The sequence below is a fragment of the Panthera onca genome, chromosome C1 (genome assembly GCF_046562875.1).
Source record: "Panthera onca isolate mPanOnc1 chromosome C1, mPanOnc1 haplotype 2, whole genome shotgun sequence".
Lineage (NCBI taxonomy): Eukaryota > Metazoa > Chordata > Mammalia > Carnivora > Felidae > Panthera > Panthera onca.
In genome coordinates this window covers 67366456-67388052 of record NC_138346.1, presented here as the reverse complement: position 1 = coordinate 67388052, position 21597 = coordinate 67366456, and the positions used below count along the sequence as shown (strand labels likewise).

General features: G+C 35.6%; 1 protein-coding gene across 1 annotated transcript in view; it reads right to left on the bottom strand.

Moving 5' to 3' along the window:
* Positions 1-4647, bottom strand: part of LOC132670865 (sodium channel protein type 3 subunit alpha) — a 114366-nt gene extending 109719 nt beyond the window's left edge. Inside the window, exon 1 of the mRNA XM_060621297.3 lies at positions 4387-4647. The gene's annotated coding sequence lies outside the window, so the exon portion shown is untranslated. The remainder of the gene's footprint in view (positions 1-4386) is intronic.
* Between the last annotated feature and the right edge of the window lie 16950 nt (positions 4648-21597).

Here is a 21597-nt window from a genome sequence, read left to right as displayed (position 1 = left end):
TACATATATATATATATATATGTATATATATATGTATGTAAAATATTGTAAACTTGTATATAAGTTACTTTGCAGTTTTTCTCTATTCATATATCTTGGGAAGAAATATCTTTAAAATTCTTTCTATAAGGTCCTTTATCACTTCAAATTCTGAAGGAAAGAGGTAGAGTATAAAAAAAATCAATCAATAAATAAGGCACCTTAAAGCTTGTGGTATCCAATAAGCATTCATATAAGTTTTGAAGAATTCTTCTACTGTGGCTAATTATATGTCTGGATATAGATTCAAGTTTTAGGTACCCAAAGAGTTGATACTTGTCAGGCAGTTCATAGAACAAAGCATGTCTTTGCATAATAGGAGAGCCACATTTTCTTTATTACCATATTATCAAGTAAAATTAACACTAGTCTGCTCTGAAATAGGTATCTACACTCGTTATATCCCATTAAAAGGTACCACAGAGTGAAAACTATCATCAGGTAAAACTGAACTAAAAAGTAGCTTCCTAATCAAAGATAAATATATGACCTTGCAACACAAGCAACAATACAACTGGATTTTATCCTTCCCAAATTTTATAATCACCTCAAACAAGAGTCTGCCTCAAGAAGTAATAGTTCAGATACCAGGTTCTATGGTGAATTGCCATTAAAGTTGCTTATGGGGTAAAATTCAAGTGGAAGCAAAGATAATTTAGAATTGAAATTAATCAAAATTTAAAACAGATCCTAAAAGTGCAGAAGTGTACTGTTAATATTAAATTATACTTCAGGGGCAGGTAGGTGATTAATCTTCATAGTTTTGGAAACTTGTAAATCAACCATGAATATTAAGATAGAATGAATAATATGTTTTTAGATGACAAACAAAATACTAATTCCCAACCTTCAGTGAGTTCACAATGTTCCTATACATGAATGATAATGAGAAAAAGTAATCTGTACAGCCACTCATGCAAAGAAATTTGTCTAGCCACATGTTCATTCTTTAATGGAAAAGAAAGCATTTATCTTCATATTCTTTTACTTATGACTGCTTTCAGCTAATTTCAACCCTAAATATAAGGAATCACAAAAGCTGGAGTTACCTAGTTTCAAGGAAGATGGACTACCAACAAATTCCAAGCACAGCACTGTGTAACTGAAAAACCTTCCCCTCGTATCTTTAAGCCTCCCGAACTTCTCACATCTGCCCAGTCATGAGCCCATTAAGTCATCTTGGCTGCCATGAAGATGAAAATGACAGTGCAGTTACTTGAGTCAGTTTAAAGAGGCCCAGGGGTGGTTGAAGGGCAGGATTAGGAGGCCTGGGGTGCTGAAAGCACATCCCAGCCATAGCTCCCTAAGATCCCAGTAGCTGATCTTGACGAGCTGTCAAGAGCACAAAACTGCACGTAGAGAAAACTTTTGGAGGGAAGTAGGGATTTTGCAGTATGCCTACAATTTCATCAGGCACAATTTGCCTCTCCACCTTTTATTGTATCATTAATAAGATTTAAGCAGTAGAGCTTTGTGAGTTGATCACAAAGCCAACATCTATGGTCGTTTCTGGGATTTAGACTTTGTTATTTGATGGCTATAGTACAAGTTATTTGGTATTTAAATGTTCTTGGTGAAACCTAAATTTTCTTTGTGAATCTTTATAGAGGTCTTTTGTCTGATAAGTATATCTGTTAATGCGCCAGTGAAATAAAGCCCCTTGGCCCTATTGTGTTAAAAGAAGAAAGTCTTTAAAGTAGAGTCCATGATAATATATCATTGTACAAAAGAATGGTCTTCTAGAAGGTATTATGAGAGTTCTTTAAACTCCCAGGAAATGCCCCGGATGTTAGCACTAATCAATATTATTACAAAGAGCACATTTGTTGTTGTTGTTGTTGTTGTTGTTGTTGTTGTTGTTGTTGTCGTTGTTGTTGTTTCAGCAAGGGCACTCTTCTAGGATGAGAATTATCACTTTTAACTACAAAATTTCTTGGCAGTTTCATTCAGTTCTTCCTGTTGTGGTGGAAGACATTATATCACCATCACTATTAATGGGGAACAGGGGAAGAGGGAAGGGTAGGCATTCAATCATGTCCCAGGATATATAATAAGCACTGAACAGACGTTATTTATTTACACAATCCTGCAGCATAGACATCATTCCTATTTTATAGATGATGTAAGAGAGGCTTATAAAGTTTAAATACTTTGTCATTTAACAGTGGAACTAGGATTCAGTCCGCCAGCCCTTGCTCTTCCCCACTTCTCCATATTGCTTCCTAGTCATTTCCACCACAGAAGGAAGTGACCAAGGACCTTTAAAACATCTCTATTCCTCTATTTTTCTATCTCCAGGTTTAATGCACCATTAGTGGTAATATACAACTCAGTAAGAGTTGAGGATGTATCATATTACAGTTAAGCTGAGAAATAAATTGGCAAAAATCCAGATAAATAAAAAGTGTCCTCATATATTTTTGATTCTAATAACCCTCCAGGCAAGGAAAATGCACGTCAGTGATACATGGTGTCTTTTCTCAGGTGATAAAGCTCATTATTTGTAGCAGAACTTGAATCAAAAACTAAGACTTCCAGCTCAGTGCTCAACCTGTTTATCTCTACTACATGATAAATTACATAAATTACATAAATTATTCTTGACCTTACAAATGAAGTCACTATTAGATTCTTCTAAAGAATAAGATACCCAAACTTATTTGATGTATCGTTTAATCAAAACAGGTTTTATTTTTAAAAATTTTCAAAGAACAAATTTTGTGAAGAACTCTGTGTATGTTTGCTCTTCACATGGTGACTACATATATAGACAAATAACTAAGAAATTATTACAACTACACTGAAAAAAATTGCTTGTATTGAGGGCTGAAGTATAAGCATCCATTCATAAATGTAAAACAGTTCAATCAAGACCAGCTCCTGTGTTCACGTAAAACAAAGTTACTCATATTCAGTCACCTGTAGAGAAGCATGGAATATACAATACACCGAAGCCAATTAGCATCCATTTCTGGGAACCCTTTTCCAAGAAACAGTTTTCTTCATATCCTATGGTAGGAGTTCTTCTGATATACACAAGACTCAGGGCTTTTCTCTAAGGCAACCACTATTTTATGTTTTTAGGGGGAGTATTATTGTTTGTTACTCAGTGTAAAGTGTTAAGTGAGAAATCAGTATTTGCCCATATCATTAGAAATTACAATTGCTTTTAAATACTCAATGTCTATTTTTAGGCCATTTTGACCAGTACTAACTGGAAACCCAGGTTAAAATCAAAGGTCTTTATTTCACATAGGGCACACACTACTTGGAATGTTGCGGTGAAATCTTGGCATGCAAATTCCTACAAGCACTTATGCCTTTATCTTTGTTCTCATATGCTACATTACACCACCTGTTGTATTAAAAAAAAAACAACTTTATGATATTTAAAACACTTCTTTCAATTAATGACTATAGATTTTCTGCCAATAACTTCTTCTTCTAAGGATGTGATTGCTAACTAAATGAAGTATTTGTGGTTATGCTATAAAATATTTTAAAGAAAACTACATAAATATATATATAATAAACTAAATAATTATTCCTTTTGGCTCAAGTGGCTCTCTCTGATATTTAATAATCATAATAACCAGTTATTAAATCTATAGAGAAAAAAAATAAACAGAAATATATCAAGCTTATAAGAGAATTCATCCAGAAAATATAATAGCCTTTTTTAAGTCAATAAATTAAAAATTAAATATTTAATATAAAAATGAACATATTAAAATATAAAAGAAATAACATATTATGGAACATATAGGGGTGATTTTATTATTAAAAGGTTAAATCTCTTTTTAATGGTTAGTATTTATTATCTTCTTCCCTCCCTGAAAATAGATTATTACACCTCTATATTGTTATTGCTCCCTATACACATGGCCCCTCCAAAGCTGTTAAATAAAAGACTACAGCACAAGGACGATAGTTCCAATTTCACTATAGATTTATGTTTAAGAAATACTGGACACACTGGAATACTGAACACACTGGACATTTAAATAAACGATGTACAGCCACAAAAACCATTAGGTTAGCTTTGTGCAATAAAAAATAATTTTCTTTGAATACAATGAATCATAACCATCTGCATGTTTCAAAAACACGAGATCAGTAATGCCTAGTCTCTACCATAAGTCACCATTTCTAGACAGAGGCTCTATTTCCTTTGAGAGATAAAGGAATAGTAAGCAGTTTACACATCAAATGATGACTTTGGTTGCTGTAATTTACATTAAAACAGCATTAGGTTAAAAATAGCAGCATGAAGATGATTTTAAAAAAGAGAAATGATCTGGTGGCTAGATTCTATGGTGCAGATAATTAAATGTTTTGCCAGCTTACCTGATAAAACAGAGCCTCACAGATCACAGCATAACAAAGCCCCGCATCCAAGATGGTTAGAGTATAAGGTGCCTTCCTCTGCAGTTGTTCAGATTTTTGGCCACAGAGGTCTACAAATTAATTACAATGGTTTTTTTTCTTTGCTTTCTCTGTGGACAAGAAAACAAAGAGACCTTTCCAGAATCCTCTCTGCTTATGCCTCCGCTTCCTGTTCTGAGATTCACTCTATGGTACCCAACATATATCAGAAAACAGCTTTGAGGGGGGGAAGAAAAAAAAAAAAAAAAAAAAAAAAAAAGGCTGACAGCACTCAACATGGTACCGCCATCTACTGGCAGACACACAAAATTGAGCAAAAGGAAAAACATCCTCATTCTTTATCATCAGGTAAAACAGAACATCTCTCCTGCATAAGAGTATGTACAGAGATTCTTTCCCATACTCATTTATTTGCACCTCACCAATATTTTTTCTAAATTTTCTAAATTTACAAACTTTATTCACTCATAAACTAGTACAATTAAAATAAAACCTACAAATTTCTTTTTGAAAATTTGGATTTTTAGATTACCTTACACCCTGCATGTGGAGTTTTGCAAAAATCTCTCTTGTGGTCTGTGCTGGTCTTCTGAAAACTTTTTCTTCTCACAGGCTGGATTATTTTCCAAGTGAGTAACCAGACTCCTTAAAGAACAGTGTAATACACATTTATGGATAGACTTTTGTGTTGCTCTTGGTAAGACATTTACAAAGAATTAATATCTGAATGTGGAAAAGTATCCTAAACTTTATTGAGGTCTAGATAACTTAGATCTGTGGATTATTTTTGTGTGTGTATATGATGTGAGGAACAATTAATCTTATATGAGATATTTCAAATCAATGGTTATGTATTATTATATCTATGTCTTTAAAGTACTTGAGAAAACATTTTTTATAAGAACATTGAAGCACGCAATATATAAGCAAAATGAAAATGACTTCATTTATTTATTTATTTGTTTTGAGAAACAGTGGGGGAGGGACAGAGAGAGAAAAAGAGAGAGAAAATTCCAATCAGGCTCCGCACTGTCGGCGCAGAACCCAACATGGGGCTCACACCCAGGAACTGTGAGATTATGATCCGAGCCTAAACTGAGAGCTAGATGCTTAACCATCTGAGCCACCCAGGTGCCACCAAATGAAAATGACTTTTAACAGTTTATTAAAGGAGATTTCTCAACTCCTAATCAAAATGCTATTCGTTTTATTTGACTTTTGATATTTACCTTAGAGCAAACAACTATGATTTTATGAGTTTATCACTAATTAAAATATATTCATATTGACAGAGCACCTTAATATATGTTAGTGCTAGTTTAGCTTTGAAAAGACAAAGATAAAAACATACAGTGCCTGCCATCAAGGAACTTACATATAATGAAGAGAGACAAATATAGCACGTACCATATTTTCAAGGCATGTGCTCAAGGAATGATATTTACTTAGTTTTTCATTCCAGACCCCATTTTGCCTAATGGCAGAAAATAAATTTAGTCAGTTAGAGGTAGACTGAGTCACTTGAGGCTTTCCCCAATGCTTTCAAGTTTATACTAAGCCAATATACATTTTTCCTCTTTCATCTTCTCACACAGGGTTGATTTAAGTCTAAGAATGCTTATATGTGTGGAGAAAGCAGAGTATGATCCCCAGCCTCCCACTTTTCTATGAGGGCATCCAGTGAGGTGTAGAATCCTTGGTACCAATGAGGTGATGATCGTTGGACACCAAAATCCCTCCACACAGACATCTACCAACATGCCCACATTCCCCTTTGGTCCCAGAAATGCATCCATCCAATTTTGCATGGCAACATCCCCTCTTAGTAAACATTACTTACCTTAGGTTTGTCAGCTCTTCCTCTCATGTGACTTTTGTTCCTGTCCTTGGGGAAGGAAGGCAGAAACACAAGTAGCAGGTTTCCAGGGCCACGCTGGGCTGTAATTGGTTGATATAAGTTCCACATCTGAGGCACCCCACACCTCCATCTCTGTTCTACTGTTCCATCTCATGGGGCGTGAGGTGCTCTGTGGGCTTCAGACAGGTGAGGCACAGTCTCTGCTACATTAGAATATTTCAACGTCTCATCTCTTTAATATGTTACCTAGTTCTGGGTGAACAAGCTATGCAGGGGCCACATCAGAGACCCCCTTCATTTGGGTTCCTTTGCTTCTTCACAAACTTCCTTTCTGGCCTCCAAAGAGTTTTGCTTCCGTGCCAGTAGTAAACTGGATCCACAAGTTTTACTCTCAAATCTTCATGTCTTTTACCTAATGCATTATCTGTCTAGGGCTGCTGTAACAAAATACCACTCTGAGTGGCTCACACCAATGGAAATTCATTGTCTCACAGTTCTAGAGGTTAAAAGTCCTAAAACAAGGTGTCAGCAGGCCCATGCTCCTTCTGAAGCCTGTAGGGGAAGGATGCTTTGTTATCTCTTCCAGCTGCTGGTAGTCCAGACATTTCTGGGCTTGTGGCAGCATAACTGCAGTCTCTATTTCCATCTTTCCATGGCATTCTCCTTGCATCTCTTGCCATAATCTTTCCTCTGTGCATGCTTGTCTCTGTGTCCAAATTTCACCTTTTTATAAGGACACCAGTCATTTTGGATTAGAGTCCACCCTAATGATTTTACGTTGACTTGATTATCTCTGTTAAATCCCATTTCCAAAAGGGTATATTCTAAGGTATGGGGATTAGGATTTCAATATACCTTTTTTTTTTTGTTTGAGAATGGAGAGACACAATTCAACTTATAACACTTAAGACTGAACCTTTTAAATTTAAAATACAAGAACTTGATGATCTTTTATCTGTTTCCCATGACAATTCCACTTAGGAAATAATGGCTTTGATATCTGGCCAGAATTTAGGGGGAGTAGTAGGGGGTGGGGGAGAACTTCAGGTAATTGTGTAGCAATTCATTAGTAATAGCAACAAAAACAAAAACCAACGTTTATTGAGTATTATGTGTCAGATATGTTCTAAGTACTTTGAGTATATTCACTTAACTCTCACCCATAGGAAATATTATACACATTTAACAGATGAAACAAATATGGAGGGAAGTAAAACTACATCAATTAGTACTTCATATATCATATTACTACACATATGACACCAATATGTACCAAGTCCTGAAGAAGCATAAAGGAAATGAGTTTTATTTATTTATTTTTTATTTTTTTTTAAATTGATTTATTTTTTTTTTCAACTTTTTTTTTTTTTTTTTTTTTTTTTTTTGGGACAGAGAGAGACAGAACATGAACGGGGGAGGGGCAGAGAGAGAGGGAGACACAGAATCGGAAACAGGCTCCAGGCTCCGAGCCATCAGCCCAGAGCCTGACGCGGGGCTCGAACTCACGGACCGCAAGATCGTGACCTGGCTGAAGTCGGACGCTTAACCGACTGTGCCACCCAGGCGCCCCGGAAATGAGTTTTATTAATTTAGACCACTACTACTCACACATTTAATGGAAACTCATGATATTTTACTATTTCATTGTATAAGTTTTCTGTCATGAAACATTTCTATTCTAGGAACTTGTACCTTTTTTTCTCTAGTCACAGCCAGATTATCCTTGTTCACCACTACTTTACTAAATGTTCATTAACTCTGCTAGTACCTAGCACCCTATACTAATTTCTCTACTAGTTATAATACTTAAAAGCATATTCATTCTGATGCCCAATTTTGGGCATATACCCAAAAGAGCATATCCATATACTCAAGACTTTCCTGATAGTGTTTTCTGGTGGTTCTTGTAGGCATATGCATGTGTGTGTGTGTGTGTGTGTGAGCATGAATAATCTATTGAATTATTCCAGGGACAATGAGATGGAATTACCATAGGATGGCATTTTGAGGAAGAAAAAGAAAATGCAGCTCTATAACAAATTTAATAGAATTATAACAAATTTAATAGAACTGTTATAGATGTGTAACTATAAATGTAATAGATGTGTAACTATAAATGTAATAGAATTGTGTAACTATAATAAACATCAATACAAATTAAAAATATAATTTAATAGTATTCACATGTTATTATGGTAATATTAGTCTCATCTGATTTATATATTCATTGCTAATATTTTTAATTGCTTCACTAGATCTGCCAATGATTAACAATTATTCTGAGTATCCAAACCTAATTTAGAATTCCCTTTAAAGGTTTTCTAGATATCTCCCTCTCATTTCCATTTCCACCTTACATTTTGGAACGGTGGTTCCCTAAGTCTAGTCCAAATGTAAAAATAGTATAAATGTAAATATGAAGAATCAAGACAATGTATGAAACTAAGATAAGTATATACATACTATAATTCATATCCTGGAGAAATAAAAATATATATTATCTATGAAGTGGGAATGGGATATCTTGGAGGGATAATAAAGGTTAATAAAGAGCTTCCATAAATTGTATATACCATAGATAAAGCAAGAAAAAATCAGTAGTTTGAAAGAAAAATATCAAACACATCTTTTAGAAAGTTGAGCTAAACACAAGGATATTAAAATATGATAGAAAAAAAAGAGAGCATCAATTCCCACAATAAAAAAGAAAAAAAAATAGATGCATTATAGGGAAATTTTCCAGAAATGAAAAGGATCACCAAGCATTCACTTGATCAAAAGGAACACACATTAAGATGCAGTATAAAATTTCAAAATATCAAAAATAATAAAACAAGAATAAGATCACCATCAGACTTACCAATAACAATAAATGATAGTAGGAAACAAGGAAGGGTATCAAAAGTTGCAGAGAACACTGTTTTATAGTTTTGTTCCCAACCAAGATGGCAAATCAAATCTTGCATGAGAACCAAATAAAGGTATTTCACATAATCTAACCAATAAAATTTTAGCTTCTCTATATGCTTTTTTGAAAAGTCATTTGAGAATATCCTCCAGCCCTCCCTCCCAAAAAAAGGAAAGGGAGAAGGAAGGAAGGAAGGAAGGAAGGAAGGAAGGAAGGAAGGAAGGGGAAGGGAGGGAAGGAAGAGAGAGAGAGAGAAAGAGAGAGAGGAAGAAAAGAAAAGAAAAAAGAAAAGAAAAAGAAGAGAAAAGAAAAAGAAAAAGGAAAAGAAAAAGGAGAAGGAAAAGAAAAAGAAAAAGAAAACCAAGAAAGACATAGCATCCAGAAAACACTCACATTCATCTATGAATCTGCTTAGTGAGGAGTAACATCCTATCCTAGAATAGAATTTTTGTGGAGGCTGAAAATAGAATCAGTCCACATTGTAAGATGGAAACAAAGGATATCCACAAAGGAAATCTGATGTAAGTATCAAACATAAATGGAATAATTAATTCCTTTTTGTTTCCTGTTGATATGATGCATTAATTCATTTTTGAATGTTGAACCAATCTAGGCCATATTTTAATAACTAGTTTGAACAAGATAAGAAAAACAAATGATAATTCTTGTGCCAATATACCTTACAGCAAAAAGAAAAGTAAATAAATGTCAGTAAAGAGATCTTTACTCTTTTTTTGCTAAAGAAGTTAATTTTATGTGGGCAGAATTTAGCATTTTAAATACAAAAGAGAAAGAAGGGAAGTGACCAGAAGGCTGATATAACTTATTATGATTCTAACATCACTGTGGCTTTTATGCTTTCCTTCTGCCGATGGAATGACCAGTGATTTTCAGGTCTTCAGGAAGTGATCCTGAGGTTTATGTAAAATAGTTATTGGTTACACGTGTAGGACTTCTGGAACCTTAGTAGTATTTGACAAAACTTTGTAAACATATCCTGCATAAATCATAGAAATTCAGAGTAGAATAGAGCTAATAGCCTTCAGTTAGATCTTTCGAATTGGTCTCTTTATTCCTTCAGCCTCTGGTTCCTCGAGATCTTCAAAAACTTTGTGGGTAGAGCTCTGACCCTAATGGCTCTGTTTCAATTTCATAAGCTTTCATAGCCAAAAAAAAAAAAAGGCTTCTTTATAACATCTATAAACTTTTTATAAAATTCCCAGACCCAGGCCTCATTTTCCTGTTTCCTAGACCATTATTTCCAAAACAGTGTTTAGAGGAACACTATTGTCCTGTTGGACCAGTGACACATGATTACATACCTACCAGAATGATTAAATTTAAAAGGCTAGTAATATTAAGTATTGGTGAGGATCTAGAGCTATAGCAACTCTCATATACCACTCATAAGAATGTAAATTAGTACAATCACTTTGAAAAACATCTTGGTACTGTCAACTAAAGCTGAACCTAAATTTAGTCTGGAAGCCAATGAGTTCTATTCTTAGGTATATACTTGACAGAAATGTGTGCATATATGCAAGAATGTATAATACAAGAGTACAGCACTATTGAGAATCACTCATAAGAAATAAGAACCCAACATCCTTCCACAGGAGAATGGATAAAATAATTATTATATATTCTTAGTTCATGATATTGTACATGGATGAAAATGAAGGAACTAAAACTACTTCCGGAAACATGATGAATTTCACAAATATAACACTGAGCAGAAAGAAGGCAGACACACATAAATAAGACATTGTGGGTCTTCTTATTAAATTTAAAAACAGGAATAATGAATTCTAATATTAGAAGTTAGGGGCGCCTGGGTGGCTCAGTCGGTTAAGCGTCCAACTTCGGCTCAGGTCATGATCTCACAGTCCGCGAGTTCGAGCCCCGCGTCGGGCTCTGTGCTGACAGCTCAGAGCCTGGAGCCTGCTTCAGATTCTGTGTCTCCCTCTCTCTCTGACCCTCCGCGTTCATGCTCTGTCTCTCTCTGTCTCAGAAATAAATAAAACGTTAAAAAAAAATTAAAAAAAAAAAAAAGAAGTTAGAATAGTGAATTCTCTTGAGATAAGGTAGACTTTGGCAAGGATTGGTTCACATTGGGGATGATCTGGGGGCTGCTATAATCTTATTTCTTCACCTAGGCGGAGATAACACAGGGATTCACTTCATGATCATTAATTGATTCAAACATTTATGTTTGGGACACTTTTTTATATGTGGGTTAGACTGAATTTTTTTTAAAAATGCACATTAAGGGTTTAACAGTTGTCACTTCTCATGGGAGAAAGGGAATGATGAAATGTATGGAAATTTCAGGATTTTCTCTGTATATTTCTGTTCTGTTTGAAACTTGTGCAATTATATGTGTGTGTTTATTACTAGTGTAATTTAAAAACATTTAAAAAATTAAAAAGGAGTGTGTGGGACCCTCAGTAGTTTGAGCAGCCGACTCTTGGTTTCAGCTCAGGTCATGATTCCAAGGTCCATGGGATCCAGCCCTGCATTGGGCTCCTTGCTGAGTACAGAGCCTGCTTAAGATTCTCTCTCTCACTTCCTCCACCCCTCTTGCCCACTCTCTCTCTAAAATTAAAAAAAAAAAAAAATTAAGACATTAAATATATACCTTCATGCCATTTACACTTACTATCTCTCAGTTGTTCCCTTTTGAGTCTAGAATGGATCCCTTCTTCTGTTTGAAGAGCTCCTACGGTCTGTTTTCTTCTAAAAGGCCTCATTCATGCTCATATTCAGATTTAGTGCTTCTGCCTTTAGTCACCCTGGTAGCAAAGCTACCTACCACTTTGCTTGCATTTATTTTTATTATTATCAATTTAAGTAAACATAATTCACATTATGTTCTCTGTGCCTTTACACCTATATAGTCCATTTTAGATCTTAATCTCCTGCTGGTAAATACTGACACTAACTCATGTTTGCCCAGTGTTTCACGTAAAAGGTGTTGTAAATTACAAAAAGGAATAATGGTCTTCTTCTGATAAAAGATAAAATGCAGTACTTTTACATGCATTACATCTTTTTCCTTTATAATATCTCCAAAAGTTGAAAAGTATAGATATTTTTCACATTTTTAAGGTGATAAAAATTGGTACAGAAAAGCAAAATTACATAGTGTTAAGAATTGGTCTAACAAACAGGATGATTGTCAATTTAAAGTCTACTCAGTAGGCAAAGTGATTTTATATCAAGGACTCAAATATCTCAGATATAATAAGTGTCAAATATTATCTATTAGGTGTGCTTTGATTCAGTAATATTAAAATATTTTACCCTTATATAAAAGAATAATTCAGTAAAAATACTCTACTTTCAAGTGGTTTCCAATAGATTCCTCTCCATGTTGTTACTATACGACTATGTAATTGCAATTTTCTGAAGGTACGTTGGCCACTATACCTTTTTAGTTGCTATTCCCTTGGTTTGAAATTTCTTTCATTGCCCTTATCATCCCCATTTCCCTCCAGGACCTGGTCACTGCTATTTATTCCTAAAGACTCAGGATAATAAACTTGATATCCTGTCCTTCTCTCCCCATAAGTGGTTTACAAATCCTCATCTACATTCCCCAGAGTATATAGGTAGCACTCTTTTGTTTTTTTTATCATATTGTATAGTAGTATTTTTCATACTGCATTATAAATATTGGCTTGTCTGTCTCCAACCATCCTATTCAACACTCTCCTATACAAGTCTGAGTTCCTTGAGAGCGAGTATTATACCTTTATATTTCCTTTTCTTTATTAATACAATGCCTGGCACATAGTAGGTGCTCAATAAATATCTGTTATGCATAGGATGGTATTGTGTGACTATAGATTCCTTGGTGTATTATTTACCTCTTGCATTTAGAAAGCCAGTAATGAAGAAAGCCTTGTCATTTAATACCAGAGTTAGAACAAGATTTTACTCTGTTTTTAAAAGGTAGGCAAATTTATTCCACCTCACCAATAGTGTGACAACTGTGGTAACTTATACCTAAGTGCAAAGTATCAACTTACCTATAACTTTTCAATATTACCTTTCATGCTAATTGGAAGTAAGAATATGTCATCCATTCAAATGACTAAATATTCTTAGATGCTTGAAAATCCCCTTTGTTTACCATGGATTTCATTATGACATAAGACAGATGTGAAGCAGATAAGGCCAGGAATTGGACATACACTTTTCTGCTTCTCTCAGGAAAGATCACTGGATAATCTGTTTACCCATATGCGCACATACTCTCCACTCTAGGGCTTTGTGACTAAGCAACAGGCTTTTTTTTTTTTTTTCCTACACAAACTTTGTTAGTGTGACACTGTCAGGGTGTCAGATCAGCTAAGCCAAAGGGAAAAATAGTGTTGTTTTTTCCATGAGCTCTTAGCATCTAGTGCTAATTATAAGCAAGCACTTAGAAAATTCACTTACACAATTAGAAGTGAATAATTATACTCGTTCTGTCTTCTAAAAGTTGATGCATACAAGTAACTATGTCCAAATCTATACATGATTAAGTCAATATGAGAATAATTAAATTGTTAATTTAATATGCTCTCTTTTATTTTTTGACAATATTTATTTGACCTTACATTACATTTTTACTTTTTGTTTAACATTTTTCAACTTTACCACAATAAAATAGGAAACCCTACTTAGATATATATCCTCTGCCTAGAGAGTGTACTCTTTGAAAAACTTTATTTTATGTAAGATGTATTTTTATTTACATTATCAATTTTAAAAGAGGAATTTCACCAAAAAAATTCCTCAGAGTTTGTATGTTCTCTTTATTGGTAATCAAAGGAATTATTTTTTAAACACTTTAAGCACAATTGAAATTATATATTCATATTTCAGAAAATTACTCTAGGTTTACAAAGGTAAATAGACTAATGCAATTTTCCAATGTGCTATGTGCAGGGACACTGGTTGTTAAGAAAACATGAATATAGGGGGTTAGTTGGACGAATTAGGAGATGCTAATGAGGAGAAAGCTAGAAAAGGAACAAGGCACAGCATTTTATTAAGGCACTCCATCTAATAGACAGAGGCCAAGAGGAAAGGCAGAGAGAGTCATAGAATGTTACTGTTGTAAACCTGAGAAGGAGAATGGTATGCATAAATTGATGGAAGTGGAGACGGACAAAAGAATTTGAATTTAAAAGGTATTATCGAGTTTATGTTGTGTATATGATTTTCAATCTATGTTCAGGTGTGCGAAAAATATTACAGATAGTAATTTCAACTTCAGTGATTACTAGGGCACCTTCACCCATCATATCAAAGTTCCAGAGTCTTTCATAGGACAGAGGCATGAAGGTGGAGATGAGGGGTTCAATCTTTGGTCATATATTTGCATAAGTTGCAATAATTCATGTATTCAATTAAATATTATTGAGTGCCTGCTGTTTGCTGGGAACTGCTTTTGGTGCTTAGAACATAGCAATAAACAAAACAAAGATCCCTGCCTTCATGAAGCTTATTTTTAGGGCGAGGAGATACAGACAATATATAATAATCATAATAAATTAATTAGATATAATATGTTAGAAGATGATTAGTGCTGAGTAAAGAAATAAAAATTAAAATGTAGTGAAAGGGATTAGAGTAGTTAATGGAGGGGTGACTGGCTGTCTCAGTCGGTGCAGCATGCGACTCTTGATCTCAGGGTTTTAAGTTCAAGTCCCGCGTTGGGTGTAGAGATTACTTAAAAATAAAATATTTTAAAAAATAGTCAAGGGTTTGGGGGATTATAATTTGAAGCTGGATTATCATACAGAATGGTTTATTAAGATTATAACATTTAAGTAATGCCTTGTATCTTTGACAAATTTTGTCCTAATATTTTATGAAGTTGGGAATCTTGGTGCTTGTGTTTACATCTTTTAGGTATAAAACTCAGCCATTCCTATTTAGGTCTTGGTCCCTTTCCAGGCTGCTACTAGAGAAGAGGACCCAAATTTCTGTTTTTCAAATATCTACTGCTCTCAATCTAAGCATCAGTTTAAGGGATCTCTGTTGAGATCCCTTGTTCTACTGTACATTTATGACCTCTTATTTTCTACTTAGTTTTCCAGCTTCAGTAGTTGTGACAAATTTTGGGGTACATTTGTTGTAAACCTTATGTGCTTTCTCAGAGTACCTTGCAACTCTCCTTCTTTCTCTTGCTTGCTGTCTACCTAGACCAGGTTTTCCTCCTTTGGACTAGAAACAAACACTATAATATTCAAGGTAGGGCATTTATTTTCCTGAGTGGCTGCTGAGTGACTAGATGATGCAACACAGAAATGCAGGTAGTTAGCTTTCCATGGCATCAAACTTGACCAAAAGTAGTAAGTCCTACTGAGTTTCCAAACCAAAGCATGAAAGAGATACCACATTTCCTTACATTCTATGAACATATTTTATTTAGACTATGGTGCCCCATCCAACTGAAGTGACAGGAAATTCAAACCGTTACTTTTAGGATTTGTTGTCTCCCTCTGCCATCACCCAAAAGTGATGTCTCCAAGGTCTTACCCAATGTCATTAGCCTTCTATTTAATCAGTTTGCTTATTAGGTTTTCATTGATTTAACTATCTGTCCTTCAACCTCTCTGATACCGTGGTATAAGATATATGACCATAAAAATGCAATGTCTAATATTTTTAGTGGGCATAGTGACTGGCACTGTGTTAAGTGCTTCACATGTATTATTTTCATTTAATCCTCACAACTCTATGTGGTAAGTGTTGGTATTGTTTTCATTTCATTTTTAAAGATGTAGAAATTGGGGCACCTGGGTGGCTCAGTAGGTTAAGCGGCCGGCTTCGGCTCAGGTCATGATTTCACGGTCTGTGAGTTCAAGCCCCGCGTTGGGCTCTGTGCTGACAGCTCAGAGCCTGGAGCCTGTTTCAGATTCTGTGTCTCCCTCTCTCTGACCCTCCCCCGTTCGTGCTCTGTCTCTCTCTATCTCAAAAATAAATAAACGTTAAAAAAAAAAAACTGTTTAAAGATGTAGAAATTGAGGCTCTAGGAGGTCAAGTAATGTGACCGAGATTACACAGCTGGTGAATTTGGGATAAAAAATGTCAGTAGTTACTGAGGTTTGATTCTTATGGTAAGGAATTTGGAAGAACTACTTTGCTCTCTTTTTGCATTTATTATATATAAACATGTATTATAATTGTTAAATATTGAAATCACCTGGTAGATTGTAAGTTTCATGGAAGCATAAATATCTTACGCGTCCTTGTAATCTCTAAATTTTATAATGTAGTCCCTTGTATGCAACAGTTTATGTTTTAAACAATTATGGGAAAATTGGGACAAAACCATAAAATAAATTACAATCAGATATCTCTGAAGAAATTATTACTTCTTTGACAACAAAAGAGGTAATACATTTTGTAATGCTGCAGCATTTCTCATCTGAGACCTAATTAAGGAACTTGGGGGAAAAGTGGTAAAATTAAAAGCCACAGACAGCAGGAGTGCTGTCAGAAATTTTTAATTGTTAAGTGTGGAGACAAATAATTTTAAAAATGGAGGATACAGAGTTCATGGGTAATAATTCTCAAAACTGACCCAAATGAAAAGGGTAGCAATGGCACAATTGTTAACAAAGACAAATCCTGTAGGGAAATGCCAATTGTGTTAATAGTGTTTAAGCCTGAAGAACAGAAAGACAAAGCAGTAATTTTAAGCATACAAAGTTTGGTTCTGTGTAGAGAAACTATAATTTACCAAAGATCTACTCAATTGTATGGATAGATCAAAACAATTCCCATCTCCCCCTCAATAGCTAATGTGAAGTATCTTTTAAAATCTTTTGGAGGATGACTGCATATTTATTCTTCTTGGAATAGATTATCTCTAGCAACACAATTTTTTTTAAAAATCTCTAACTGGAAAATGATAGTACCTTTACTTCCCTTGCAAAGTGTTCCTCCAGCTAGAGACATTTGGCAATGTGTAGTCTTCTAGAAAAATCTTTCCTTCTGTTAACCAGCAAGACAGGTGGCACTGGCTTTGGTCCCTGTTGCTATGGGTCACTGCACACCTGGACCCAATTGTTTAGCCTCAAGGAGAGCAGGTGGGATGAGGGTGGGCTGTCCTGCAGGGCGTAAATGGACTTAGCACAGTGCTTTGCTCCTGCGCCAGGGAGCCTCGCCGAGCGGGTGGGTGGGCACAGGCCCTGGGAGGCTCGAGAGGGAGCCAGATAGGACTGATAATGCAAACACAGACTTTAGATTCTAAAATAATTCCTGGCAGTAAGTGGGGCTTGGCAGCCGCTCACACAGTAGTTAAATGCTGGTTAACACCAAGGCAGGTGCTCAGCATAGGCTGGACAATTGTAAGCACTTGGATAAATATCAGTTGTTGATTTATTCTGTCTTAAGAGTGTCAGTTTCCCAGCCTTCAGGTAGATATACTAATTTATTCCATCTAGCCTATTATTTATTTACTTACTTACTTACGCAGGTTTAAGAACACAGCAGGGGAAGGAGCAGCAGGTTAAAGCAAAGATGTGGGTCACTTGATCTGGGTAGGTTTGTAAACAAATAACAGTGTAGAGCCTGATTATCTCTCTCTCTTAGAGATAGATAACATCAAGGTAAGAATCATGTCATTCATCTATGCTGTTTGGTTATTATGATAGATCAGAGACATGCTTAGTGTGTTCTATGTGAGGAATGTAATATATAATACCATTATTAACGGCTACATTGAGACAGGGAACTTCACCTCTGAAGTTTAAGGAATCATTTGTGACAGTAATTTTGACATTTTAAAAATATTGAAGCTTACTCAATAAGTATTTATTGGGGGCGCCTGGGTGGCTCAGTCGGTTAAGCGTCCGACTTCAACTCAGGTCATGATCTCGCAGTCCGTGAGTTCGAGCCCTGCGTCGGGCTCTGGGCTGATGGCTCAGAGCCTGGAGCCTGCTTCAGATTCTGTGTCTCCCTCTCTCTCTGCCCCTCCCCTGTTCATGCTCTGTCTCTCTCTGTCTCAAAATAAATAAACGTTAAAAAAATTTAAAAAAATAAGTATTTATTGAAAGCCTAAGATACGCCACTCATTCTGCTTGATGGTGAAACACGAGTAAGAATAAAACCTGGCCCTGACCTCAAGGAGCTTACAGACAAGGGAGGGAGAGTGATAACACAGCAGTTTTAACATGATGCACATCTGAAGATGAGGGAACGCACAGGTGCTAGGGGACATCTGACTGGAAATTCTCTGTAGAGAAAAGGCTTTCCTTCTTTTTTGTGTTAAATATAAGTGGATTCCCAAATGGGATAGCAGTCTTTAAAATGTGTAAATATCCTGAAGTCAATCACCTTATACAGAATTATCTCTGTGAAGTGTATTAACGGATGCCTCTAGAAAACTGTGTCAGAGGAAATCGTGGGCTATATTGCCACCATGTGCATTTTAGAGTTTTGTGGATTAAAAGTGACAGAACCCCTTTTTAAAAGAACTCAAGACAAAAGGGGGCAATAACAAGGTCATGAACTAAAACTTGTAGGAGTTAGAGGTGCTTTGGGCACATGTGGGTCCATGTCCTGAAATGATGGCGTCTGGAGTCTTTCTGTCCATCTTTGTCTCAGTTTTCTTCTATGCTGCCTTCCTTCTTAGACAGGCTGTCTGCATACAGTGTAATTCCTGGCTCACATCCAACCAGATTCAAGAATAGTGAGAATGAATACACTTCATTACCCAGTACACTAGCAGAAATCTCAAGATCAGCCCTATAACTTCTGATTGCGTCAAGTGTCCAGCCCCGACTAATCACAGGGATCCAGGAGAATGTGTTGCTCCAAACTACCAAACCTGGATCACATGCCACCTTTGCAAAGGATAAAGTCAGCACACCTAAGTCAGGTGGATAACTACTATGACAGGTAGTTATCTATGGGAAATTGGGAGCTCTTAATATTAGTAAGAGCTAGTTGCCTGGCAAAGCAACTACTAAAACTCCATGGGTTTCTTTTTTTTTTTTTTTTTTTTTTTTTCTTTTTAAGTCGTTTTCACACCCAGCGAGGAGCCCAATGTGGGACTTGAACTCATGACCCTGGTATCAAGACCCAAGCTGAGATAGGAGTCTGACACTTTACCGGTTGAGCCACCCAGGCACATCCCCCATGGGTTTCTTTTTAATTGAACTTTTTTTTTCTTTTGAGATAATCATAGACCCATGTTTTTTAAGTGTTAAATACTTTCCTCAGATTTAAAAAAATTAACATTGGTGGGGTGCTTGGTTGGCTCAGTCGGTTAAGTGTCCTACTTTGGTTCAGGTCATGATCTCGCTGTTCCTGAGTTCGAGCCCCGCATCAGGCTCTGTGCTGACCACTGAGAGCCTGGAGCCTGCCTTGGATTCTGTGTCTTCCTATCTCTCTGCCCCTCCCTTGCTCGCTCGCCCGCTCTCTCTCTCAAAAATAAATAAACATTAAAAAAAGTTAATACTGATTTGCTCAAACTTCCTAAGCTACTCTTAAAACCTGATGTTTTAATAAATTATTAAAGGAAATTTCCAATTTGTATTTGAAATCAGCATGCCTTTCCAAACATGAAAAGAGCCCCTAGTTTCCAGTCCTAGATTTGCTACCAAAAAATGGTGTGGTATGAAGCAAATCACTTGAGTTTTCTCAGCCTCAGTGTTCTAATCTGTAAGTGTAGTAATTTTCCTGGTCTTACCTCTTTCACAGGATTGTTGGCAAGATACACGGAATGGCAACATGGGTGTTAAGCTGTGAACTACTATATTTCTTCGCAAACTTTATTTTTTCAAGCACATATTTTTACTCGACTTTGTGTAGAGAGGTCTTTCCACTGTATTATTTCTACCTCTTATACATACGTAGAAAACATTAGAAAACATTAATATCTAAATTGATAATTCAGCGTCCTATTCTATCAAGAAAACTAAGATTTGGATTTTGAATTTTTCATACTCCTCTGGTTCCTCTACTTGCAATGGCTTTTTATTGCTTATTTGTTAATTATCTAGAAGTTAGCCCTACTTATTCCATTGTTTGGAAGCCTTTGAATAAAGATAATCTTTCTGTTAGTAGCTAGGTAGCTACTAAAATGCCCGAAGAAATTATATGCAACAGCTCCCATTCAGGAGTTTTAGGAATAAGTATATTTATACACATAGTGACACTGTAAATGCTAGACCATCAATATGTTTACAGAATATTCACGACCAAATAATACATTGAACAGCCATGGTTCACAGAGTATTATACCAAAGACAACTCTATTTTTATCTTCAGTGTTTTTTTTTTAAAGATATAGAGTGGAAGAATTTCTTCCTGTGTTTATGGTTCAAATCTTGGACATGGTCAATAATTTGGGGGTCACTCTTAATTAATTTAAAGTCTTGTACTCTCATTTTGTAATAAACATATTCTCAATTCACTAACTATTTGTGTCTAGGCCACTTAAAAAATAAAATTTTAACTTGATTTAAGTTTAAAAGTTTCTCCTCTGGTGGAAACAGAAATGCAGTCCTCTTTCCCCTCCTTATGATTCCGCCTCTCCTCTAGCATGCCACACTTGGGCTTTGAGCCTTGCAGGATTAAAAATGGGAGAGATGGAAAGCGGAAGAAAAGTTCTTACTTGGCTGGTGAGGTCGTAAGACTGTTTCATCATAATATGTTAGGAATTGCCAAATGTTTAGAGGTGATTCCTTCTTTCAAGAGTGATTCTTCAGAGGGAATATTTGAGAATATTTGACTACCCTTCCCTTCTCAAGGACAATGCATCCCCTGGAAAATGCTGCTTCCTCAGCTCCTATTTTTCTGGTGACCCACTTCATGCAGGTTACTTATCGATATCTCACTGCCTTTTCCGGTGGACAATTGAAAAGGTTTAAAACTGATTCCACACTGATTCTTTCTACCATGTGGAAATTCCTAACATTTCTTTCTTTCTTTCTTTCTTTCTTTCTTTCTTTCTTTCTTTCTTTCTTTCTTTCTAACAATTTATGGAGATAGACTCCAATCCTTGTGCAGGAACCACTTCTCATGTTTTGCAAAAGCAGCATCTGCAAAACAGCACTTTAGATTTTTTTGTGCACTATGCCTGATTAAATGCTGGAGACTAGTATCAACCTCCTTGATTGATTCTTTTGAAGTATCTATTACTATGCTTGAAGTGAGACAGGGTTGCCTCCATCTTTCTCTCTTGCTAGAGAGTGTTTTGGGAACTAATCAGTAGAAGTTTCAAAGATAATTTTCATCAAAACTCCCCTGTAAATTCCACAGACCAAATTTTGTTTCTTTGAGGTACAGGGCTGTAAGAGTCATGAAACTTCATTTAGATATGGATGTCTGGAATCTTCTTTGGACTATATAGCATTGCATTTATTTCTTAGGTTGAAATTTCCATTCTTTTTTTTTT